This window comes from Carlito syrichta, unplaced genomic scaffold, assembly GCF_000164805.1.
Source record: "Carlito syrichta isolate Samal-C Ts95f unplaced genomic scaffold, Tarsius_syrichta-2.0.1 Scaffold311830, whole genome shotgun sequence".
Classification (NCBI taxonomy): Eukaryota; Metazoa; Chordata; class Mammalia; order Primates; family Tarsiidae; genus Carlito; species Carlito syrichta.
The window spans coordinates 282,888-309,638 of NW_007255926.1; the positions used below are offsets into that span (position 1 = coordinate 282,888).

At 43.2% G+C, this 26,751-nt stretch overlaps 1 protein-coding gene across 2 annotated transcripts in view; it reads left to right on the top strand.

Annotated features, from left to right (window-relative positions):
- Positions 1-26,751, top strand: part of CRIM1 (cysteine rich transmembrane BMP regulator 1) — a 209,302-nt gene that overhangs the window by 63,776 nt on the left and 118,775 nt on the right. The window lies entirely within an intron of this gene.

Sequence of the window (26,751 nt, forward strand, 5' to 3'; positions counted from 1 at the left end):
GGTGGGGATGGATGGAGGAGACTTGTGCAAGGGCATGCACATCTTCCTTGCTGCTCTGAGTGCTGGCACATCACCTCTAAACACTAACTATGCTTTCAGGAAGGTTAGGATGGAAGGAACAGGTGCCCGCTGGAATTGTAGCCTGAAGGTAAAGACAGTTCTCAAGGAGGAGTGTTTATATTACTTTCTAGATTTCAGAACTTGAGCATGTTGAGAGACAGAGGAGAAAGAGCCAGCAGAGAGAGACACATTCAAGGCACAATACAGGAAGGCAAGGCCCCAGATGGCACAGCAAGCCCTCCTCCGAGTCTTCCTTTCTCAGCTTTTCATGCTTGAGTTCTCGGTCTTCCATGTCAGGCTCCCCTTTCTGTGTGGCTCGAAGTGCAAGCATGTTGCAGCTAAGTGATCTCTACCTACGCGTCCAAGAAGGTTGGGGCAGAAGGAACGGGTGCAGGTTAGGATTGTAGACTGAAAGTAGCATAGGCTGTCTTGTTCTGCCATGTGCATGTGGACTCTTCTTGTCCATGCAGTTCCGAGGTGGTAATGAAGCCACTAAACCAAGGAATCAGCCCCAGGAATGAGGGAACGTTACCATCACACAATAGAAGTGACACCTGCAGATGTCTACAATTTGGCTTGCCTGGCTTAGATAACTGAGGTGTGAGTGTCTTGATTGAAAGTTGTGTCTTGTTGGGTCTCTGTCCTGAGGTCTCCATGGATGTGTGACCTTGGGCGAGTCCTTTAACCTCTAGGAGCCTTCCCTGCCTGCTGTGTTAAAATGGGGTGGTGATCCTGTCCAAGGCTGCTGAGCCATCACAGCTGAAAGTTGCTTAAAATCCAGGCTGTGTCCCTTCTGTTTCCTCTTTCCTCCACTGCTCTCCTGCTGTAATGATTAGCCTGATTGATCCTGAGGCTATCCCTGTGACAAATATAAGTGGATATTGCTAATAAAATACTCGCATATTTAAAGAAATTGTCCAGTAATTCAGTAAAGAAACTGAGTGGTTTATAGTCTTCATGTTTGGGAATGAAGAAGGCTTTTTACTAGTAGGACAGCATGGCAATTTTGTTGAGAGAGGACTCTGGGACATTAAAATGTGCATGTATTTTTTTTTTTTTTGAGTTCAGGTCACACTCTGTCACTCAGGTTGGAGTGCAGTACCATGGTCATGATGATCGCAGCTCACAGCAGCCTCAACCTCCTGGGTTCAAGTGATCCTTCCAACTCAGCATCCCGAGTAGCACATGCCACCACACCTGGCTAATTTTTTTACTTTTTGTACAGAGTAGGTTTAACTGTTTCCCAGGCTGGTCTCGAACTCCTGAACTCAAGCAGTCCTCCCATCTCAGCTAGGTGTGAGTCACCACACCTGGCCAAAATGTGCATGTACTTTAGTCTGTTCCAGTAATAGCTTTGTCCTTCTGATTTCCCTCTCGTACCTCTTTGGACAGTTGCAACTGACATCAGGTAGAGCACATGGTTCAGTGAAAATTGCAGCTCCTGAAAGTACGTTACATTATAGTCTCCTTTTTGGGGTATTAACAAACGCACATTTTACTGCTGCTTGAAATAGGTTCACTGACATCCCGGAATAGTCAGTTTTGATCCTGGCAACTAGTTAAGACTGTATCCAAGCCATTCACATTCCATGCCTTGCTAATGTACTGAGTTCTTGGTACACACACCTTATTTACCATATTGAAGAGAGTCGAATACACTATTTTAAGAAGGCAGTCTCGTGCCAGAGGACCTAACTCTTTTCATACAGGTTTTCTTATTTCTGAAGCTTATGTTAGAATTTGAGCATAAAGCTTCATTTTATTTTCCCTGGAGCCAATTATTATCTTAAAATGAGAAATGCATGAGTCAAAGAGGGGCTTTTTGGAAATATCTGACACAGGTGCTCCGTGCAGCACTTCTGAAATACCTGGGTTGTGGTTATATACAGTGGTCATATTCAGTGGTGAGATTAAGGAATGGTGGCAGTTCATAAATAATTTTAATTTATACCAAATTGGTGGCATTAAAGTCCTATGACGTGATTGTTTTCTTTGTTCTACTTACCCTGTAACTTTAAAATCCCCCTTATTTCTCTGCTCATTTTAAGTGTTCGTTGTTTCTGACTCTTATTTTCTCTTGGTCTTCTTGTTTCCTGTTTTTGTGTTTGTTTGAGCCTTTAACGCATGTGTATTTATTCTCCCTCCAACTTCTTGTCCTCTTTCTTCTTTTCACATCTTGCCTCTCAGGTCTTCCAAAATGTTCCCGTACCCTCCAGCGAACTGTATGAGTTTGATTCATGTGTTTAAAAACCGATCTCCTGTTTCTGAGGATGAGAATGTGATGTCATGATAACTAACATTCATAGCACGTAACAGACATCACAGGATGACTTTATTTAATACCCACAAGAAGCCCACAAAGTAAGTTAAAAGGGTGAAATAACTTGCCAGGACTCCACAGCCAGGGAGAAATGGAACTGAGCTTGGAACCCAGACGGTCTCGTTCTGGATCCATGTTCGTGACCAGTTCTGTTAGTTTGTTGTCTCAACTACTCACTCCATTTAGATGTAATGGTCATCAGTGATGTCTGTCACAGATACCATGCAGACACAGACACTCAAACTGTAGCAGAGACCCCTACCTCTTGCAGTATTGGGTCTTAAGTGTCATTGGCGAGGTTCTTGCATACATCTGTGCAGCTACTGCCTAACTCTTTCCAGAAGTCAGAGATGAGGTTTGCAGGATAATTAAGTTTGCCAGGTAAGGAAGCAGAAAAGCCCTACAGACATGAGACGTAAGAAAACACAGCACAGTCAAGAAAGCAGCCGCTCCCTTATATAACTGCAGTGTGGGTCTAGCCGTAGCGGAGATGGTGGTGGATGGTGATGTCAAGTGAGTGGTCAAGGGTTTTGAGTGCCATGATACAGAATGTGGATTCCGCTGGACTCGGTGGCTCAGCCTGTAATCCCAGTGCTTTGGGAGGCCAAGGTAAGTGGATTGCCTGAGCCCGCGGATTCGAGACCCGCCTGGGCAACTTGGCGAGACCTCATCTCGACAATAAATCAAAAAAATTCGCCGGATGTGGTAGCGCACGCCTGTAGTTCCAGCTTCTTGGAAGGCTGAGGCGGAAGGATTGCCGGAGCCCAGCATGTCGAGGCTGCGGTGGCCGCTCTTGTGGTCACCGAACTCCAGTCGGGGCGACAGAGTGAGATTCCAACTCAAAAAAAAAAAAAAAAGAATGTGGATTTCATTCTTCATTTAGGAAGGTGGCGTGACCACTCCATGTTTTGCTTCTTAAGTTCCTTATGCCTGTCTTGTCTCATTCCACAGGGGCCCCTGGAGATCTGGAAACACCATGGTGTTTAGCACCAGTAGCTGAGGCCTCTAAGGGATCAGCTCCGAGGAAACTTTATTGCCATAGTGTTATAAAAACAAGTGTTTTCATACGATCTTTTGATCCTTGGTCCTAGGTAACTACTATTAAATTAAATCCAAACCATAAACAGAAATTTAATGTCAGTGCTTATATTCTTAACTTGTAAGATAAATACAGAGATATTTTCTAAAGAAGTTTTTTTATATAAGCTTAAATATATGACTTTTATGCAACTATGGCTGATTTGTTCCTAATTAAATTTCTTTCTTTTTTTTCTTGGAGAAATTGAGCATTTAAATGATGTTATAAAATGAAGAGGCTTTTGGATACTGTAGAAGAGCTGTAATCAATGCTTTTAAAATGTTTATTTGCTTATGTTAATTACTATTAAAATTAACCTTCATAAACCAAACAACATCTTTCTCGATGGGACTTTTATTTCAAAAAACATTTTTGTTAGTCCTTTTTTCTTAAAGTTTGCCAGGTAAGGAAGCCTTTAACAACTTAAAATGACTCGATATGAGTCCAGCTGTTCTATTTATTTGTTTTTCACTTTAAACCCATTCTTTCTTTCCTACTTGCAGGCAGAAAAATAATCAGAAGGCCTTAACAGTTCAGTGCAATTGCCCTAGCTTACTCAGAGAAGGGGAGTTACTGGCAAAAAACAGTAGAGCAAAATGTAGTAAGGTATACGTCACACTGAGGTTCTTAGATGGGGACTGTTTGGAACAAATTCCAAACACATGCTGAAATCCAGAAGATGTTCTGCACAGCCATCACCTTGGAAGCCCCTGCCCTTGTCCCGGCAAGGCTGCCCTTGTGTGAAGGATGAGTGTTTCTCATGCCCCTCTCCTCCCTCCTCTTCCCTCCTTTCTGACTTTTGTTTTGTTTTGTTTTTAATCGCCTTCAGTGTTTACAGCATTTTTCTCAGTGCCTTTGGTAATGGCAAACTTTCATTCTTTGAAGTCGGATTTTCTTTTGGGAGACAGCCAAAAGGCATATGGAGTCACACCTGGTTAATAAAATAGGTAAGCACTTTGGGAAATTCTATTTTTGCTAAAACACAAGCTCAAACTATTAGGCACTGAGACTGATTTTATTGTATATCTCATGAACCGCCTTTAGAGAAAATGTCAAAAAGAACATTACAGAAGAGTGTGGAGAAGTGGCAGAATTGGAATAACTAGGCAACTTCCTAAGGTGACTTTGAAGAGCAAGGCTGTGGATTTGAATTTGTCAGTCTCTTATTATTTTGTTTCTTGGGGCCTTTGTCCTTTGATTTTGCTGTTTGATTTATTAAATATTATTAATACTCTTTAATTCAGAAGAGATCCTTGGGATACTTCAATCGCTCTCCATCTTCAATTGAACACAAGTCAGTAGATTTATATGTGTGTGGGATACTCCTGTACCAGCTAAGAGTGGTTGCGGTTTATAGAAGGTGGCAGCGTAAACCTTTTTTGCCCCTGCATAATCGGATTGTTTTAAGCGCCGTTCGAAATCCTGACTATCAAAGTTTGGGTTCCAATAACTGTGTAGTCTGAGAAGCTGTGCTCTCAGTGATTGCCTGGTGTCTTTAAGAGTTATTTCCCTACTTATCCTTCTGCAATTCTCTCACTAATATAGATAAGCATTTGCCATTGGAAGGAAGGGGCAGACTCTGTCTGTTTCTGAGGGTCTCATGAGACTAAGGTTTTGGTTTCTCCATGATTCGATCCCTGAGGTTAAAAAATTGTAAAACGTGTGATGTAAGTCAGATTCGTGAATTAAATTCCCTGAATTTAACGATGCCAGTTTTATTTCTGCAGACTTCCATACTGCGGCTTTCTAAATGCTCAGTTTATTCCCTTGGATGTGGTAGTTCTCATCAGGACCTCTTCCTGCTAAGTTGGCGATGGTCCTGGAGCTAAAATTTGATCTCTCGATTCTAGTCCATTGTCTTGTTGTCATTTTCCTCAGTTTCCTTAAATATGTCACAGCAAGGGCTGGTTGCAGAAATACTCCAGTGCGTTATTCCAACCTAAGCCTGCTTTACTTTCTTTCAAATGAGCTTTCAAGCATGTAAGTTGTGTAGTTTAATGGAAACAGTATTTGGAGCACTTGGGTAAGAGAGGAATTACTTCCATACTAGAGTATTTTACAACTTTGTGGGATCTCTTGCCTAAATCATAGATTCTTGGGCACTTTAGAATTTATTTTAATGCACCGTAGCTCTTTATAAATTACAAATAAGTTTAGGCAGGTTTTTTTTCCTCCATTGATTTGGGGAATTTTATTGTACTTAAGGTAGGTGGTTGTCATACTAAGCCAGAGTCAGCCCAGGTTCACTGAACCGTGTGACCACTTAAGGCTTTTGGCAGAGCAGGTTTTTAACTATTTAAGATAATTACCATGCTGGACCTGGAGACCTTTGAATGGTCCATAAAGTTAATTACACCTTGAGACACACCCTCTCTGCTCAGCTATTCAAGTACTGTATCAACTTAACAGCATTTCTTTGTTAACAGAATCAATGTGGTTGAAGTATGTATCATAGTAATGTGCAGTTCAATGGGAACACTTACACAGTAACTGAAAGAGTTATGGCCTTTGTGATTGTTATTATAGCTAGGAGAGGAAAGCTTTGAACTTGGTGTGTTTTTGTGTACTTGGGGTTGGTACTACCTGATTATCGTACTAAACTGTCGGAGTCCTGTGACCTTGTATCATTTGATTTTTAGACTTTACATTGTTTAGCTCCATGACTTGTAAAAATATCCTAGAATCTTTTGTAACTATTTAAAAATCAGCAGCTAATGATAATCAGAGCTAAAAATAAATGCTTACTTATATGCCAGGTGTTATTCTAAGCCTTTGATATGTGTAACTTAAACCTTTCAACAAGCTGGTGAAGCGGAGACCATCACTGTCTTCTTTTACAGATGAGGAAACTAAGGCTAGAGAAGGTGACCCAGGCTCACACACGTAGCTAAGTAGTAGAATGTACTGGATAGCTAGGTAGGTAGATAGAAAGAGAGGAAAAAGAGAGAATAAGAGGAGTAGAAGGTAGTAGTGAAGGATCTAACAGCTGTTTTTCTGCTTGCTGTAGTCTAGGCATTATGTTGGTCAGTGAGGAAACAAAAGATCGACAAAACTCAGGTCCAGTCCTCATGGAATTCACATTTGGTCGTGGATCACCGTGATATCAGTATGAATAATGAATGATGCAGAATGAGCATTTTATAAAACAGGTGTATGTACAAAGTCTGTGGAAATAGTCCAGAGGGAGGAGTCAGACTTGTGGGGAGGCAAGTCTCGAGTGGAGGGTAGCCGTCTGATCAGCTGAATGAATGTGAGGGAAGACCATCCTGGGAGACGGTGCACCTGATCAAAAGTGCAGAGGCAGATGTGGCCATGGAGTTCTGTTCAACAGGAGGGTTGTGGGTGTGTCCTTGGAAAGCGGGGGTGTAGGGGAGTGTGACCAGCCTCCTACATGATGCATCTCTCTTCTTTTACTGAGGCCACATTCCCTGCTAATTCTCCACTCACAATATCCTCGCTATACCCTTTTTTAAAAAAAGTCTAGGTCTCACTCTTTCATCCAGGCTGGAGTGCAGTGGCATGTTGATGGCCACTGCAGCCTCAACCTGCTAGGTTCAGGCAATCCGCTTCAGCCTCCAGAATAGCTGAGACTTCACAGGTGTGCACCACCACATCTGACTGATTCTTTTATTTATCATAGAGAAGAAGTCTTGCCAAGTTGCCCAAGCTGGTCTCAAACCCCTGGGCTCAGGTTATCCTCTCACCTCTGCTTTCCAAAGTGTTGGGATTACAGACATGAGCCACTGTACCTGGCCCTCACTACACCTTCTTTAAGTCTTGTTTGTATTCCAAGACCCTGATAAAAACTTCACTTCCTCCATGAAGCTTTCTCAACAAGTGCCAGGCACACTAGTCTCTCCTTTCTCTAAAGTTATTGTCCTTTTTGTCCCTACCACTCATGTGCCACTTACTAGCATAGAGCATTGATGGATATCTCAGTTACAGATCTTTACAAGTTATAGGAATATATTAAATGATCACATTCCCTCCCCAATACAACAGATCGCCTTGAGTCACCTCTTTGATTATTGTTTTGTGTTGTTATTTATCTTTTTCTATATTCTCTGATTCCTGGAGTGCACAGAACCTTAGGATTCATATACTAAACTTCCCATTGATAAAGGAGGATATGGAAGCCCATAGAGATGAAAAGAATTGTCCAAAATTACATAAACCATTGATAACAAGCCCAGAACTCAGTCCATGGCCAGAGATCAATCGTGCTGGCTAATGTGCCTCTAATTTGCCTAAACTTGGTAGTGAGTTTAAGGAAGTGAGAAACTGGGTATGCTGCCTGCTATGGGTCAAATAGCTGCTCAGAAATGTAAATGAAAGAATGTATACCTCTTTGGCTCTCTGAGTATTATAAAGATGATGTGTTTGCCGTTAAAAAACAAAACAAAACAGCATCTAGCAAATTAAACATGTAGAGAGTAAGACCTTAACTGTTAGGTACATTCGTGCAGAAATAATATCAGAAGATCAATTGCTAAGCAGAATCTTCCTGTTAAAACTGTTTCCCCAGGTGTATTGGTCAGGGTGGGTATTGGATTCATTACTTAAAACTCATTTGAACAACTCAATTAGCTTTATATATTTCTGGCAAGTTAAACTTAGATTGCTTACTTTTAAGTCATTATTGGAAGCTAGTCGAAGTTATTTTCCAATATAAAAAAAATATCATTTTCTCAGTTTAATAGGTTTTTGCTTCACAGTGGCATCTTTAAGGATGGAAATTAGATCCCATAGTGCCTTGGAATGACTAATTGAGAAATCTTCCTCTGGCTCGAACAGAGGCTTACATACTCTGCCATCACCAACATTCTCATCAGAGGCTCAGATGAGGTGACACTTTCTGAGCGTGTTCTTAAGAGGGTAGTACCTGGAAGGGTTGGGTATGAGGTTATTGCTAAACACCAACCACCATGGCTTACACGAGATTTATTACTCAGAAACCAACACAGCAGGCCCTTGCGATTCATTGATTTAACATTCACGAATTCAGTTATTCATGAAACAGTGACCCGGAAGCTCCGTGGCATGTAGTAATTTGTAATTTCCATCAGGTGTGCTGTGAAGCACCTATGCAGGAGCAAATCACTTAGCCGGTGACAAGCCAACTGCTGGATTGTTTTTAGTCCATTATCTCACATGGAGGAAGTCATGAACTAGTCAAAACTGTTTTCTTTACAAAAGAAAGCCAGCTTCTAGGGCTGGCGGTGGGAGTGCAGAGGAGTAACAAAGTCCTAGAAAGTGATGATTCTTCACCAGAAAACAGAAATCTGGGACAAATTAAAGAGCTGGCACGCTGTTTGGCAGTCGATTGAGTCTCTAAAATGCATGTGCAGAAAACCAAGGAGCAATTTCTAGAAATACCTCAGTGAGTGTCCTGGCCAGTGTAAAATTGCACTTTCAGGGGACAGTTGTGGTTGTAAACACCCATGGGTGTTTACACAGACCTCGGGCCTTGTCTCTTGTGGAAATTCTGAGTCTACTGTATTCCCATCCCTTTCTCTTTTTTTTTCTTTTTCTTTTCTTTCTTTCTTTTTTTTTTTTTTTTTTTGAGTTTTAGTCTCACTCTGTGGCCCAGACTGGAGTGCAGTGGTACACTCACGGCCACCCCAGCATCGACCTGCTGGGCTCAGGCAATCCTTCCACCTCAGCCTTCCAAGTAACCAGTACTACAAGCATGTGCTACCATGCCTGGCTAATTTTTTATTTATTGTAGAGATGAGGTCTCACCAAGTTGCGGGCTCGTCTCGAACCCATGGGCTCAGGCAATCTACTGACCTTGGCCTCCCAAAGTGCTGGAATTACAGGCTGAGCCACCTATCCCTTTCTTATGGGAGGGCCAGGAACGATATGTTGACTGACTAGCCTTTCTGAATTACAACCGTTAATCTTGAAGATCATTTGCGATGTCTCAAATCTCATGTGTAATATTCCTAGCAAGTACCAATAACCACTTTTATCAAACATTGTGTATTTGTATGTGTGTGTGTGTGTTTTGTTTTTTAAAGACTATCTGGCTGATGAGATTCCGTTTGCCTCTTAGGAGGAAATCGCCTTGAATAGGGAAGATAGTGAAAAACTGGTGCCTCCAAGTAGAACTGGGGATTGAGGCACTAGGCCTAGATCTGCTCTGAAACTAGACAATAAGTCAGGGAGAAAAGATGCCTTCTTAATCTGCTGTTAAAGAAGACTTAGAAGAGAAATTCACACGCTCTCTATCTGTCCGGCTCCCAGTATCACCAAAGAAAACCAGTGGTGCTGCCTCCCCGACATCTATATCTGACTTCCTGTGAGTCTCCTTTCTGGATGGCTAGTGCCTTCTCCCTTCAGGGCACATCTCGGGATTCTCAGTTGTAACACGGGCAAAGGGTAGCACTGACGTAAACTCTGATTTTTAAAAAATGACTTTCCTGGACGGTGAAGCAGCTGTGACTTCAAGACGGGACAAATAGTAAGAAAAGGCAGAGCAGGAAATGAGGGAGAAACAGGGAAGGCTGTCTCCGTCCTCTTCTTTTACCAGCCAGCGATGCCCTCATTAGACAGCAGGCAGATGCATCGGCTCAGCATTGGGGTAGACTTCCAGCCGTTCGCAGAAGATGTCCAGGTAACTCGATTCCATCTCAGAACCAAGGAGCAAGACCAGGGCAGAGAAGTGCTGTTGAAACTGTGAGGGAGACATGGCAGCGTGAGGGTGCTTTGCGGAAGGAAAGGAGGGGAAACATTTTCTTAGTCAGAAATTTGTCAATAACAGAGAGTTGGAAAAGCCAAATGATCTCCCCAAAGGTCACACAGCTCTTTTCTCAGAGCTGGGGGCCACGCCAAGCCCATGCCTTGGAAGCAGAGACACAACTTCTGCATTCTACCACTTTGATGCTGAGAGACCCTCTCTAGTCTCACTAGCAGCTGTGATCTTAGAGTTTATACTTTTTTCTGCCTGGACTTCACCTTCTAACGATGAGAGAGACTGCCTGAGGTCCAACCTTCCTGGGGATCAGGTTGTTACGGAGAAATCCCTGTGGTATGGAGGCCCGAGGGTGTTCCTCTTGGGTGCCGTCTCCTTCTGGGGCCCCAGCCCCAAGGCCCTTGGTGTGAAGACAGATTGTCCTTGTATTTCATCTTGGCAAGCCGGCCCTCCCTCCCATTCCTGGCATATTTGTTCACCCTGTCTCCAAGGGCGAGGCCCCGCCTGTGGGTGGGAGGCCTGTCAGCACCTGGCTGGTGGACAGCACCCCAGCCTGCCTCTGACCAGAGGTTGGGTGCTCTTCTGACCTTTGTTAGCTGCTCCACTTAAAAAGGGTTATTTTTGGTTTGGTTTGGTTTGTATATTTAGCTGATTTCATGCGAAAGGAACGTGGTAATCAAATCATTTTTCAGCTATATTGTAAGCAATTGTAAATATTATGTAAGAGATTGAATAACCGTCAGGGAAAGATGAAACTCCAGATGGAAGGACAAGGTTAGGGTGGTGACTGTGTGTCTTGGTGGAACTGGTTCAGGAGTCCCCAGGAGACTGGGCTTCTGGCCCTACCTCAACATGCCTTAGGTGTGCGACCTTTGGGGAGATCTTTTCCAACTCTCTGTTTTCTTTACTCATGTTGACGAATTTCTGACTAAGAAAACGTTTCTCCTCCTTCAACAAGTAAGTCTTATTGGAAGTACTTGAAATCATTCCCACTTTTGTATGCAAGAACAAACATACTAATTCCTTGACTCTCTTGTAATTAAACTTCAAATCTCCAGTTCATTTTTTTGATACCTTAATTGCAGGAAGAATTAGATTGATTTGTTGAAAATTCTGAGCTATAGAATACTTCGAAAGAAGCTGAGACTTTCTGCTTAAAGTTTATCTGTACAGAAAATCTAGGCTCACTGATGACTTAGGGTTTCCCATATATCATTACTTTTATTAAAATACCCGGCTTATTATGGTGTCTCTTATATAGCAGTTGATTATTAAATGCTTACAGAGTTAATGGATAAGAATCTTCCAGATACTTTAACAAATAGATGTAGAACTTTAGTAAGCATCATACATCTTGTGTATTTTAGTGTTTCTCAAGTGATTCTTAAGAATGCTTTCTTTATCTTCTCTCTTAAAGGGCACACTACTTCCATTATTCCTGCAGTTCATTTTTCTTTTAAAGGAAACTTGTTGCAGAGGCTTCTAGTTGTCCCCATGTCCGTGTGTCCATTCTCCTCTTCTTGCACAGATACAAAATTTTATCTAGAGATATGGCTACTCTGAATAGAGACTACATTGCCCAGACTCCTTTGTGGAGAGCTGTGGCCACGTGACTTGAGTCCTAGTCCATGAAGTGAGCAGAGGTAGTCATGCACCACTTGGATGGATTTAGAGTCTGTCATACTCAGTGCTCTATCACAGAAACAAAGAACTGAGTACCACATGTTTTCACTCTTAAGCAGAACCTGAACATTTACCATAATACTATAAGAAAGGGATTGGCAGTAGCAGGACACTGCCAGGGGAGGGAGGGGGGCACATAACATCCATCGGGGTACCTGATCTCAAACCAGGTGAAGTGGGGACCAAAGGGAGGCCCAAACTTTACCTGTATGATAACTACTTGTATACCTAATTCTGAATTGAACCCTGCATCTAAAATTAAAAAATGAAGAAGTATTCATGCACCTTTCATATCATACCTTTCCCTTCCACTTTTTCCTCTTCCCCGGGGCTGGAATACTGTCTGGACAAGGACTACACTGTAGGGAATGAGGGACAGAAAACTAAAAGGAACATAGGGCCTTCGCACCCTTGTGGAGTCCCCATAGCACATGTAAAGTTAAGTGTCATGACATTTTTGTTGCAAGTGAGCACACAGTCCTAGTTATGGGAGTGTGAATTCATGAGCTGGTTGGTCAGAACCTGCTGAGACCTATTGGTGGAATCGTTCCGTCCTCGGACCTCTTTGTGAATGGAAGAGAATCCTGGGACACAGGCACAGCACAGATGCTGATCACAGGTTCACTTTGGTAGCCGCCATACACTGTTCTCATCCTGGAAGCCTCAGCAGCTTGCCCCTCCCTCTCTAGTGCTCCTCTCTGGATTCTTTCTTGGGCCCGAGATGCTGGGCTCCGAGTGGGTGACTATTTGGTGTAGAAGAGGAGGAGATTGGCTGGGACCACTGTCATTCAGGTCCATCAAGCCTGCTGCTGTCCTCTTGTATCTAGAGCCATCTCCACTACGTTATCTATAGATGAGAGAGGCAGACAGACAGACAAAGGAAAGCCTGGCGCCGTGGCTCACGCCTGTCATCCTAGCACTTTGGGAGGCTGAGGCGGGCGGATTGCTTGAGCCAGCTTGGACAACATAGCGAAACCTCATTTCTCCAAAAACTCAAAATATTAGCCAGGTGTGGTGACTCGTGCCCGTAGTCCCAGCACTTTGGTAGGCCAAGGTGGACAGATTGCTTGAGCCCAAGAGTTCAACACCAGCCTGGGCAACATAGCGAAACCTCGTCTCTACAAAAAAATCAAAATATTAGCTGGGTGTGGTGGTGTGCATCTATAGTTCCAGCTACTTAAGAGGCTGAGACGGAAGGATCGCCTGAGCCCAGGAGGTTGAGACTGCTTGCTGTGAGCCGTGCTCATTGTGATCATGACACTGTGTTCCAGCCTGGGCGACAGAGTGAGACCCTGACTCAAAATGAAACAGAGACAGAGGAAATCAGCTGTTTTAGAGGGAGGAGAGATGGTGGAGGTTCCAATATACTGAAGATTTCAAGCAGAAATAATATAAAGCATGGTACCCAGATAGTGGCATCAAGAACCAACAAACCTGTTAGAAACACACATCCTCAGACCTTAGCCCAGACTAACTAATTTAGCAACTGGGGATAAAATCCAGCAATCTGTGCTTTGTACAGCACTTTGGCATATTCAGGTTGGAGAACCAGAGGCCTGCAGAGTGTTGGAAAGCTTGGCGGTGGTGGTGAAGCTGGGCAAGTCCTGGTGGGATTCCTGGGTCTGGGAAAACCTTTGGCTCAAAGTCAAGGGGCAGGTGAGGATGGAGGTGGGGAGGCGTCTCCCCAGAGAGGAGTTCAGGTAAGCCCATGCCAGGGGAGTATCTGGCCTTAGGCTTCTAATCCAGCACCTCCCAGCGGCCAGGTGTGCAGAAGTTCCTTTGTACAGCCCCAGGTACAGGCTGTAATGTTCAAATCGCTGGCATTTTTGAAGTAGAGAAAGGTGCTATAAACCCCTGTCGACTGCAATGAATAGGGAGGACTTTCCCGCCTACCTCATCTTGGGAGGCTGAGCCCCACCTTACCCTGGAAGATGGCTTCGAGCCAAGAGCCAAGCCCTCTAATGGCTATGAAGAAAAAAAGAAAAGCATAATTTCCATGTAAGGGCTACCAAGAAAATAAGCACCTATTTAATAAATTATTTGTTGACATGCCTTTTCCATTTTGGTAGTTGAAGTTTGAAAAATGTTTGGAGTACTATAATTATCATTTCTGGGGAAAAAAAATACACGTTGCAGTATTTTTGTTTTTCTACAGGTCAAGTTGTAGTTCAGGATGGAAAGTAAACACGTCCCTTTGCTCAGCTGCAACTCGCATATTTGCAGTCTCTGGGTGCCCTCCTGGCGGTTGTGGTGGGTACACAAAGGACACAAAGAGGGCATAGAAACGTGGGGCCCCATCAGAGGCTTGCCCTAGGCAAGTCTGATTAGGAAGTTGGCGCTGGAGCTGAAGGAATGGTCCAGAAATGTGGAGAGGCCTTCTGAGAAGGAACCCTGGGAAGGAACCAAGGCTGTTCTCAGGGGTGCACTCACCTCTGGGGAGGGGTCTGCAGAGCTGGTTTCTCGCCCTGGAGGACCTTCCCAGTGGGGAGATAGGTGTTAGGAGGATTTTGTTGGCTTTTAGAGGTTCATTGCCATTCTACACCAGCCTGTCATCTTGACAATCTTATAAGCAGGGCCCATCCACATATCTTGAATGTAGAAATAGCCAGGGAAGAATCTCCAGGGAAAACTACCTATATAAAGCAGCTTCCTTCCTTCTCTCTAGACAGAGTGGAGACTGTTCTTGCAAAACGCTTTATTGTTTTAAAGGAATTAGTAAAGAACGTAATGGGAGCTGACTGAGAAACGGCACTTGAGCAAAACTTTTGGCATGCTGAGATGAATGTGTATAGAGGTATAGATCCCTGTGTGTGTGTGTGTGTGTGTGTGTGTGTGTGTGTGTTTCAGAACCAACTTTACTTTTATCAGTAAAGTACATAGCAAACATTGAATGGTTTCATCTGTGTTCTGGAACATCATGGTAGGCCTTAGGTTTAAAACAAACTGAAAAGGAGAAAAACGTGGGGACTAGCCTAAACTCGTTCTAGTAATTAATCATGATAACAATGAGGATAATGTCTTGAACTACTATCTGTTGAGCAGATCATGCCAGGCATTAGGGCTACTTGTAAAATATACTGTCTTACTTAAGTCTTATTACAAACCTGAGGAGATTGTGACCCAGAGAAGTCAAGATACTCTTGTAAGAATACACAGCTAGCCAGGCTTGGTGTCTCAGCCTGTAATCCTGTGCTTTGAGAGGCTGAGGTGAGTGAATTGCCTCAGCATGCCACGGGTTCGAGACCCGCCTGGGCAACTTGGCGAGCCCTCATCTCTACAATAAATCAAAAAATTAGCCAGGTGTGGTAGTGCACACCTGTAGTTCCAGCTCCTTGGAAGGCTGAGGCAGAGGGATCGCCGGAGCCCAGCAGGTCAAGGCTGCGGTGGCCGGAAGCGGCCACTGCACTCCAGTCTGGGCAACAAAGTGAGACTCCAACTCAAAAAAAAAAAAGAATACACAGCTAGGTCAGGCTCGGTGGCTTAGCCTGTAATCCCAGTGCTTTGGGAGGCCAAGGTGAGTGGATTGCCTGAGCCCACGCATTGGAGACCCACCTGGGCAACTTGGCAAGACCTCATCACTACAATAAATCAAAAATTAGCTAGGCGTGGTAGCACACACCTGTAGTTCCAGCTACTTGGAAGACTGCGATGGAAGGATCGCCAGATCCCAGCCGGTTGAGACTGCAGTGGCCGGGAGCATGCCACTGCACTCCAGTCTGGGCAACGGAGTAAGACTCCAAATCAAAAAAAAAAAAAAAAAAAAAAGAATGCATGTCCCTTGCAGCAACATGAATGGAGCTGGAGGCCATTATCCTAAGTGAACTGATTCAGAAACAGAAAACCAAACACTGCATGTTCTCACTTATAAGTGGGAGCTAAACTCTGGGTACACCTGGACATGAAGGTGAAAATAATAGACACTGGAGACTCCAAAAGAGGGGAGGTGTGAGGAAGGTGATGGTTGAAAAATTGACTCTTGGGTACAGTGTTCACTCTTTGGGTGATGGGTACACTAAAAACCCAAACCCCCCTCTACTGGATGATATACCCATGTAGCGAATATGCACTTGTACCCCTGTATCTAAAATTTTTAAAAGTAAACTCTGTTAAATAACAAGTGGTTTAAAGAAGTAGTTTATCTTCAGTGAAATAGAAAAAAATTTTTAAAAAGAAAAGAAAAGGAAGGAAGGGAAAGGCAGAAAAAATAAATGACCAAAATGTATTTTCAAGAACCGATTGATAATTTTAACCACATGGGGTTTTTTTTTTGGAATGTGCATGCCCTCATGAAAACAGCCATGGCTGCTTCTGTTCTTTTACTTCCTACAGCTGTCGTCAGCCAGGACAGAGTGGCAGCCATGTGTTCGGATGTCCTCTCCACCTGGCCTTGATTCACGCTAGTCATCAGCCTCATTCTTGATATGTCATCTTAACCATGAAAGTAATAGTCACGTTCAGAAACCTCAGGCCAACACATGATACTCTTTGGAGTCCTAAAGACTTCTGAAATCCATGTGCCGCCTCTGGGATGCGAGAATTTATTGACAGGGTGACTGAGAACACCCTTGGTTCCTTGCTGTTTAAAATCACATAAGAGCACACTTTCTACTAGATTGCTGAAATGCTGGAGTGTTGACACATAGTGGAGTTTTAAAAGGACTGACTGCTCCTTGCATTCAGCGAGCATTTGTGGGTCTCCTTGAATGAGCAGGGACCAGACATCCTTGGACCTGACTGCGTGGGAAGGGTTCACGGCACTTCTGGCAGAGGAGACATCCACAAGCGCCAGCTTCTTACCTTACAGATGAAGAGTACTAGGTCCTTCACTCACATATTTAGAATCTGACATTTTATTATATATATTTTTTCTAATCGGTGTCATTGTTACACAAAGGAAGAACAAAGTTGTGGCGTCTCTTCTTCAGGGAGGAAAAATTGAAGTATGGAAAGCAGCCTACCCAGAATTCCTCAGCAAAGTAGAAGTTTATCTGTGTTCTATAATGGATGGTGCCTTCCCTTAACCACCACTGGTGAAGTTCTTAATTTCTAACGTTTCTGCCTCTGTGACAATTTTCAAGCTGTTACGAAGAGTCTTCTTAAGATGTCGCTGAGCTGACTATTCAAATTTAGTTCATTTAAGTCTTCCTCACTAGTTGTTTGTCCTGTTTTCTAATCATCTGGATCCCTTTTTTGAGGGCTAATTTTTAGGGCAAAGGGGGGACAGGGTATTCAGAGAAGACTATAGTAAAATTCATCTTTTTGAAACCAATCTTTAGTTCTTTATACATTTATCTAAACCATCCTTAGGCCTTATTTTATTGTCAGATTTTTAAAAATAAATTCATCGCTATATTTTGAAATTTGTTAGCGTGTGTGAATATATGAATATAATAATTTAAATAGCAAGTCTCTCTGGGAGTAAACTGAATATGTTTTTCAGGTGTGAATTAACAGATGATGACATAAAACGTGTATCTGGACTCAAAATTCCAGTAAACATTTACATTGCTTAAAATGCAGTAAAATGCATCCGGGCCACATTTGCATTCTGGCAGTCTCACTCCCTGCTTTCTTTATCCCACCACCTCCCATAAAAGCAAATCCTGGAAGCCTCTCTCAGCTTTTTTTATCCTCCTCCCAGGAAGTGCTGACCATTTCCAGGAAGGTTCCAGGGAAGACTGATTGGATCCGATTTCTTGAGAATTAAAGCAATTTTATTTCCCCTGGGAGTATGAAGGACGAAGGGCTTGGAGTGCCTAGAACACCTGAGAGACTATTAAAAATCCTGATGCCAGCTGGGCTCAGTGGCTCAGCCTGTAATCCCAGCACTTTGGGAGGCCGAGGCAAGTGGATTACCTGAGCCCGCGGGTTTGAGACCCACCCAGGCAACTTGACAAGACCTTGTCTCTACAATAAATAAAAAATAGCCGGGTGTGGTAGCACACACATGTAGTTCTGGCAAACTTGGAAGGCTGAGACAGAAGGATTGCCGGAACCCAGCAGGTTGAGGCTGTGGTGGCCATGAGCATGCCACTGCACTACAGTCTGGGTGATAGAGTGAGACTCCAACTTAAAAAAAAAAATCCTGATGTCAGGGTCCCCCTTGCAGAAATTCTAATTTAATTGGTCTGAGGTATGCCCTGAGCTTTTGGAAGTTTAATCTTCCCCAGGGGATTCTAATGTGCAGCCAGGGCTGAGAATCATCATTCTAGCTCTGGGGTTCTCAAACTTCAGTGAGCATGAGAATCACCTGGAGGGTTTGAGGAGCCTTAGAATGTGCCTTTGTGGCAAGTTTCTCAGAAATGCTGATGCTGCTGGTCCAGGGATCACGGTTTGAGAGCCACCACTCCAGAGCAGTTCATCTCAAGCTTTACTGTGTGTTTCACTAAAATGCAGATTCTGATTTAGTGTGTCTGTCATGAGGCCTAAGTTTCTGCATCTCCAGCAAGCTCCCAGGTAATGCTGAAGCTGCTGGTCCAGGGGCCACACTTTAAGGAGCAAAGGTCTGTTCTCAAGCATTATTATCAGCCCCATTCAATAACACCCTGCAGGAAGAAAAGATGTGTGGTCCAGGAGATTTTTAGAGGTACAGTGGGGCTCAGCATACAGCTTGGACCACTTGGTGGCAGGCAAAGGTCTGGGGGAACTCAGGGCTTTTTTGGCAGTTGGCCAGCCGTTTTACCAGGATGTTTGAATATGCCCTTGATGGAGCCTAACGGTCAATAGGGAACTTCATTGTAAAGTTTCTTAGTTTGCCTGAAGGAATAAGGCAGTGGTTCTCAGCCCCAGTCACACAATAGAATCACCCTGGAGCTATTGAAACAAACACCAATGCCCAGGCTACTCCCCCAGAAATTCTGATTTAATTGGTTTGAGGTGGGATCCAGACAGTGGTATTTTTAAAGGCTTTCCAAGTGGTTTTAATGTGCAGCCAGTATTGAGAACCACTGAATTAAAAGTATCACAAGTTACAGTCTCACAGATCATTTCATTTTTTCCTTTATATTTGACTAATTTATATTCCACTGTGATGCAAACTAACTTTATTAAGTTGTCAAGAGCAATTTAATATGGCATCTTTAACAAACCACCAAGAAAAGTCTCCACGCAGATTCCATTGCTGTTAAATCCTAAATTCAGAGTCAAAGTGCTGGGAAAGTATAGTGGGTGTTTCTGAGCAAGCTGAAATATGAAATATTTCTGGGACTGTATCAACAAGTCTAATTTTTTCCCCTTGGGGTTATGATTGTACGGAACAAGTCTTCACAGCAAAGCTTGCCAAAAAAGGTTATGATAAAATCATGGAATGTGAATGAAAAGAATTCACAGTGTAACTTTAAAGGAGTCAGTCTAAATTTTAAAATGTAGGGATGACATACGCATTGCATTTGTAATAGAAGTTTTCAGAGCAAAATAATGCCACATACCAGCAAGCTCCTCCTTTTATTGTGTGCTGTCTCTGAGATCAAGACTCAGATGCAGTGGACACCCAACATGAAAGTGATGGGGATACCCCGAAGATCCTAAACCTCTTTATCTTTGTGAATTAATGTTGTCCTCTCTACTGGAGCAAAAATGTAGCTATTGAGAAAACATAAAAATTCCAGAAATGCTGACTAGGAAAGTTGAAGTCTCTTTTGCTCTTTGGCATTATGGACTGGTGGGGAAATTGTAGGCTTTGGCAGCTCTGCCACTTGCTTTGTGACTTTGGCCAAGTTTCATATATCTTCTCTGGGTCTGTCTCCTTGTCTGTCAAGTAGAGATGAAGATGTAATCTCTTCTTCACAGAACAGGGATGTGTGAGTATGAATAGAGGTGTGCCCCACAGGTAAGAGGTGCTCAGTTAGGAGGGCTTTATTTTTCATTTCTCTTCCATGAGATTTGAATCCTTAAGAAACATTATCCATCATAGTTTCTTTTGTGAGTCTTTATTGATATTTTCTACCTATTAATCTTACCAGTTGAGATTTCTTCTTAATGATCTTGAAGTCTGTTTTTCCACTTGGAGGGTAAGCTACTTCTTGCCTTAGAGCCTGTATTCGTGCCATTTCCTAGGTCTGGGATATTCTTGCCCTGTTAATTTGCATTCTTCCTTCTTTCACGCAGTCTGTCCAGCCACCATGTTGGAGAAACCGTCCCTTACCTGGCTAATGCATTGCACCTACATCACTGAATATGCTGCAAAACCATTATCACCATCTGGCACTATGCTGGGTAGCTCTTTGTTTATTGTCTGTCTCCTCCAGAATTGGAATTCTGCAGATTTGTCTCTCTATCTTACCAGGTGCCTGAGGGATCCAGTGATCCTCCCCAAGTGATACAGCTTATCTTGGACTTCAGATGACATGAAATGATGTGAATGACGTGTAGGGAAAACAGTGACCCCAGGCTCTTCCCCTCTGGATTTCATGTTCTACCTACTAAATTCTGTGATACCAAATCCAATCCAAATTTGGGATCTTTTGAATTCTCAGAAGTATGAAACACCCAAGAATTTTCTCAGAATGGTGGCGTGGCACGTGTGTGTGAGAGAGAATTAAGATAGACTTTGGGAAAGAACAGAGTACCCAAGCAAGTCGACATTGTGGTTGACTGTCTCAGTCTCCCTATCCGTCTTATGCTGCCTGTTTTCCATTAGTAAGTGCACAGCATATCTGTTGTTATCTTAAGGGACCATTTCCAGAGATTCTGAAATGGATGGAAGGCTTTAGCATCAAATGTATGGGATTCTACAAAATTTAAATAGAAATAATGAGAATCTGCCAGTATAATTTTGATCTTCTCTTTTTTTAACAACCTTTCCACCAGGATTTTTCCATTTGTCTTTGTGTTTTATTTAAATCCGAAAGCTCTGGCGTTATTTGCTTTTTGTAGATCATCATCGTACTTTCTCTGTTGACATATGGACTGGGAGAAGGTCTAGAAAGACCCAAGAGCTTAGGTTAAAGTGATTAGGATTGATAGAAACTTGCCAGTATTATTGCAAAGTCACTTTCCATTGGGTGACCCTGCAGGTATTTTAAGTACTAACCTGTTAAAAGAATCTTATTCATATGAAACCAGCTTACTTTCCCTCAATGACTTCTTTTTACAAGTGATATCATCACTTTAGTTCTTCTACATCTGGGTAAGTTTTTTGTTTGTTTTTTAATGCTACTTACAGTGTTGTCAGTGCAGTCAGACTAAAAAACCTGTTAATTACTCAAGTATTACACGTAGCTTTGTTAGACACCATAGTGAAGGAGTTAGGAGAGACTTCTTTTCAAATAGACAAAATTACAAATTCAGACTTCTAACTGATGGGAAATTCATGATGTGGCTGTAGTTTTCTCCTTATTTTCTCCATGGAAGAAAGATGGAATAGAGACATAGATGAACAAATAAAATCTACTGGGAGAATTTCTTTAGAAAAAAGGCTGCAGAAGAAGGTCTCAGAAAAACAATTCCTGTTGTTATGGCAACCACACTGAGTTTAAGTGACAAGTTGGTAACTGTTTGGGGGCAGGGAGGATGCTGGGTAAGTAAAGATTTGAGGTAATCCATTGGCAGGTGAATGGAGGACTGAAAGAAGAGAAAAATAAAGCTAAGAATGTCACCAACAATTACAGAATCAGAAAGATGCAACCTTTGGAAATCTAAATTCTTGTAAAGCATAATTTTACCATTTGCTAAGTCAGTATAACAAGCTTGAATCTTATGCCTGTTAGTCATGAAGTTAACACAGTTTTGAAAATTTAAAGGAAAAAAACTATGAGAAATATGAAGAGAAGTTACTGGCTTATGGTGAGAGATTTTCACAAGAATCTCCTGGAAATCAAATAAAAAATATAAGATATAGGTGAGCTGAATGTCATAATTAAAAAGTTTGATTTACTATAGATATGCAGAGACTGAGATGGGAAGATCTCTTGAGGCCAGCAGTTCAAGACCAGTGTGGAACAAATATTCCATGAAAAATAAAAAATTTAAAAATTAACAAATAAATAAATAAATTAGCCAGGTATGGTGGCACATGTCAGGAAAATCGCTTGAACCAGAAGTTCAAGGCTGCAGTGAGCCCATAATTGTACCACTGCACTACAACCTAGGCAACAGAGTGAGACCCCAACTTAAAAAAAAAATAGATATACAATAAATTGCGAATACATGTTATTTTCAAATACCCGTCTACTTTTAAATTGGCCATACCGCCACGCCTACCCATACATGTGCCAAAAACCAATAACATAAATAAACTCAAGAAGTTAACAAAAGTAGAAGACTGTACAGCTTACGTTCTCTGGAAAGAAGGCAGTAAAAACATTAATTAAAATGAAAAGGAAAGTTCTCCAAAATCTGCCTGTGTAGAAATTTAATAGCTCACTTATAAAAAGTCTTTAAAGAGGAAGTCAGGCCGGGCTCAGTGGCTCAGCCTGTAATCCCAGCACTTTGGGAGACCAAGGCGAGCGGATTGCCTGAGCCCACGGGCTCGAGACCAGCCTGGGCAACCTGGTGAGACCTCATTTCTACAATAAATCAAAAATTAGCCAGGCATGGTAGCATGTGCCTATATTCCCAGCTACTTGGAAGGCTGAGGTGATGGCCCGGAGTGTGCCACTGCACTCCAGTCTGCGCAACAGAGTGAGACTCCAACTCAAAAAAAAAAAAGAGAAGTAGTAGTAACTAATTGTTAACACTAGAAGAAAACTAACAAAATCATCTGAAAGACAAAAAGGAAGAGAAAGAGAATCAAACACTTGAAAGAACTGATGAACACTGATGAACCCCCCAAATAACAGAATTATTTTTTGGTGGGTGGGCTCCTTGGGATACAAGTTTCTCCCGCTAGGTGAGTGTCCTTAGGAACCCATCGGCATCAGAATGCCAGCTAGCGTTGTTGTGAGAGGCTGCATTGGGGAGGAAATCTCCCAAGTTGTGGCCAACAAGTGACTGGTTCTTCCACCATGATAAGACACCTGCTGACACTGCGTTGAGTGTTCAGCAGTTTTTGATGAAAAAACGGCATGACCCCCGTGTTCCACCCTCCCTATTCACCCCATCTCCCCCCCAAGCGACTTTGTTTTCCCAGATGAAAAAAGTTCTCAAAGGGAAACGTTTTGCTGATGTGAAAAGAGGTGAAACAAAAAACACCAGAAGCACTAAAAGGCATCAAAATGGACAAATTCAAAAACTGTTTTGAACGTGGAAAAAGCATCTTGATAGGTGTGTTGCATCAAACGGAGAGTACTTTGTAGGTGACTGAAGTTTAAACATGTCAGAATAAATACGCAATTTTTTATAAATAAATTCTTGGGTTTTTTGGGTCCTTCCCCTAAAAAAATATAAAGAAGTAAGCTCGGTCAGTAAAGATTAAAATGAATTTGGAAAACTAGATGAATTACGTACTTTTTAGTAAAATATTGGTAAACATGATTCTAAAAGAGGTAGGACACCTGAATAATAACCCAAGAAGAAATCTATCCCTTTCACCTTAAAAAATATACCAAGTTCAGATTGTTTCATAGGTGTTGAAACAGTTTTGCAGCAGAGAAAGAGGGAGAATGCTGAACAACTCATCTAAAGAGTTGGTGTAACTCCAAAACTAAGACTGATAAGGCCAACACACACACACACACACACACACACACACACAGAGAGAGAGAGAGAGAGAGAGAGAGAGAGAGAGAGAGAGAGAACTAAAGATGGATATTACTCAAGTTGATACATTTTGAAATGTTAGAAAGTCAAATCCAACAGGGTCTTTAAAAACAGTCTATTCTCAAAACACAAGGATGACTTTAAAATCTGAGAAGGTATTTAGTAAGATTTAACTTTGTTTTTTGGGTGGGGGGTTCAGAGTCTCACTCTGTCACCCAGGCTGGAGTGCAGTGGCACACTCATGGCCACCACAGCCTCTACTTACTGGGCTCCAAAGATCCTTGTGCCTCAGCCTTCCAAGTAGCTGGAACTACAGGCATGTGATACCATGCCCGGCTAGTATTTTTTATTTATTTACTGTAGACATGAGGTCTCACCAAGTTGCCCAGGCTGATCTCAAACTCCTGGGCTCAGGCAGTCCTCTGGGCTCAGGCAGTCCTCTCACCTCGCCCTCCCAAAGTGCTGGGATTACAGGCTTGAGCCACCATGCCGGCCTTAACATTTTTAACATTCTTGAATCCCTTCAAGCTCTCAAACTCTGATTCGCTTATGGTCAAGACTGTCTGGGAGCCTCTCCCTCCACCCTCTTGTATTCTGATGGCGGCCATTAAGAAATAAATACATCTCTTTAGCCTTGAGCTGCAAAGCACACATCCAGAGTACGGAGATGTTGAGTTTTAATGGAAATGTGTTTAATTGAAGCGTATGTTTAAAAAGTCTGGTTATCCATACCAAATATTTTGTAGGAGAAGAATGTAATGTAATGTGATACAGAATAAGTTAATTACAGCAAATTAACAAGAGTAGGAATTAAGTGCTATTTGCAATTAAAGTCGCAGAGCTTTCCTTAATAATGAAACAATGTGTTTGCCAGATAAGCCGTCTACCTAATGCACTTTACAAACTCTGACTTAACCCTCATACAGTCAGCATTCTCCTGCTCCTCCTTCGCCCTTTGATGGATTCCGCCCTGCTCTGATGGGGATCTGAGAGCAGAATTCGCGTTGCTTAATCACCTCCCGGCAATTCCTTGGGGTTATGATATGAAGGTGGGCTGGATGGATCCTCCGAGACTCGAGGCGGCTTCTGTTTGATCAGGCACATGTGGAAGCGGGCTCTGCGGGTCCCACAAGTCATGCACAGGGAGAACAGAGTCTGGCTATGCTGGATCACTTTCACAGAAACCGCAGGGAAGAAGACCAGAGACATCAATGTGGGGGCGGGGGGCAAAGTTGGACACAAACAGCCCTAGTGATTCCGAGATAGCACAGTTGTTATTACAGAGAAGCCTAGCCGGAGCCAGATGGACCCAGGTTCAGATCATGCCATCAGCATTTGCTAGCTGTGTGCTCTCAGGCAAGGAACCTGACCTGTGTGAACCTCAGTTTCCTCATCTGAAAAATGGAGCAAATAATGACTCGCCTTCTAGGTTTATTGTGGCATTAGCACATGGCATGCGTGTCATGACAGAGGCTGTTATATTTTTCCCTCTGCTTTAAGCTGCTGGATATTGGCCTGGGGATGGTAACCAGAAGAGAGGGCAGAGGCCTGCAGTTGAATGTTGCCCCTGACTGAGGCCCAGATGTAAGAAAGCAGCATGTATCCCACAGTAGCGTTAGAGGGCAGTCCTAAGGTAACTGGTGGAAGGAAGACCATGGGAACCTAAGAGTCAGCCACCAGCCAAGTGCGGTGGCTCAGCCTGTCATCCCAGCACTTTGGGAGGCCAAGAGGATTGCCTGAACCCGGGGGTTGGAGACCAACCTGGACAACTTGGTGAGACCTCATCTCTACAATAAATAAATAAAAAACAATAAGCCAGGCATGGTAGCACACATCTGTAGTTCCAGCTACTTGGAAAGCTGAAGCAGAAGGATCACCTAAGCCCAGCAGGTAGAGGCTGCGGTGGCCGTGAGCATGCCATTGCACTCCAACCTAGGCAACAAAATGAAACTCCAACTCAGAAAAAAAAAAAAGTCGGCCACCATCTCTGTGTCTACCATGCCCTCTACCCAGCCTTGGTGAATAGGGCACGTGTCTGTCTTCCTCCATATTTGTGCTTTCCACATGCTTTTCCAGCCTCCTTCTCCATCTCTTCTCTCCCCAGATATCCTCCTTCTTCCTGCCCAGGATCCCCAAGGCCCGTAATTCCAAGAAGGGGTCTGTTTCCTGACTTGTTTCCTTTCCTTTGCCTACATAATCAAAGCTCTAATGTATCTCCTAGTAAAAGCAGCAGTCTTTAAGAAGACCTCAGGGGCTCTAAATCATCAGATGTCCTGTGGCCCATCCAGCCTCAACTGCTCACCCTTCACTGACTCCGCCCCAGCCGCTCTGGCCTCCTTACCCTTCCTGGGACTCACAGGCATGCATTAGCAGTTCCCCGGAGGGGAGGCTCTTCTCCCGGGAGCCTTTGAGTCTTTGTCAAACATGCCCATTCTGACCACACCGTAAGAAGGGTGTACCCTTCTTCCAGGAACTCCAGTTCCTCTTACTCTGTTCTCGTCCCACCATTGCACACATTAACCTGTTCCACTGTGTAGTGTGCTTATCTGTAATATTGACTGTTTTCTGCCACCTTCTGTTGCCCTGTCAATTAATGAGGGCAGACATCTATGTCTGTTCCCTCTACTGACATAACCAAACTGCTGCCACCGCAGGTGCTCAGTCAATATATTGGCGTGAATTCACTAGAACTACGTGTTTGAAGGGTCCCCTATACTGGGTCTTAACTAGACGAGGAAGTTGACAGCAGACAGGCCTGGTTTTGGAAAGAGAGCTTTGTGGTATCAAGATCTGAGTGACCTGGTCCCTCGAAGGCCTGAATTCTTGATTTAATTTTACCACTGGGCTTAACAGGTCATGCGAGCCCTGGGACCTCAGGTGCTTAATCTCCAAAATGGGGAAACTAGACTAGGTGACCTCTGGGGTCTTACCCTACTATGTCAGACTGTGTTTGGGTTTTGCTTTAGGAAAGACAGTGAAGCCAGTGGAAATACTCCCTGGTACCACCTGGCGGCGTTCTCACCCCAAATTTCCTGAACTCCCCACCTCCCACCAAAGGTCCTGGGCTGTGATGATGTACTTTGGTTCATTCCAGTGTTTTCCTCAAGGACCTTATGTTGGTGTAGAACTTGTAAAAGCTCAACCCAAAAAAGTGGTTCCAAGCTTTGCTAGGGTTCCAAGCTTTGCTCCCCATCTTGAAATCTTTGGGTACTACCCACCTTGCTTTATTTTTCCTGTCTCTAAAATTGAGGTCAGCAGTTCTGCATATCGTACTGGAGA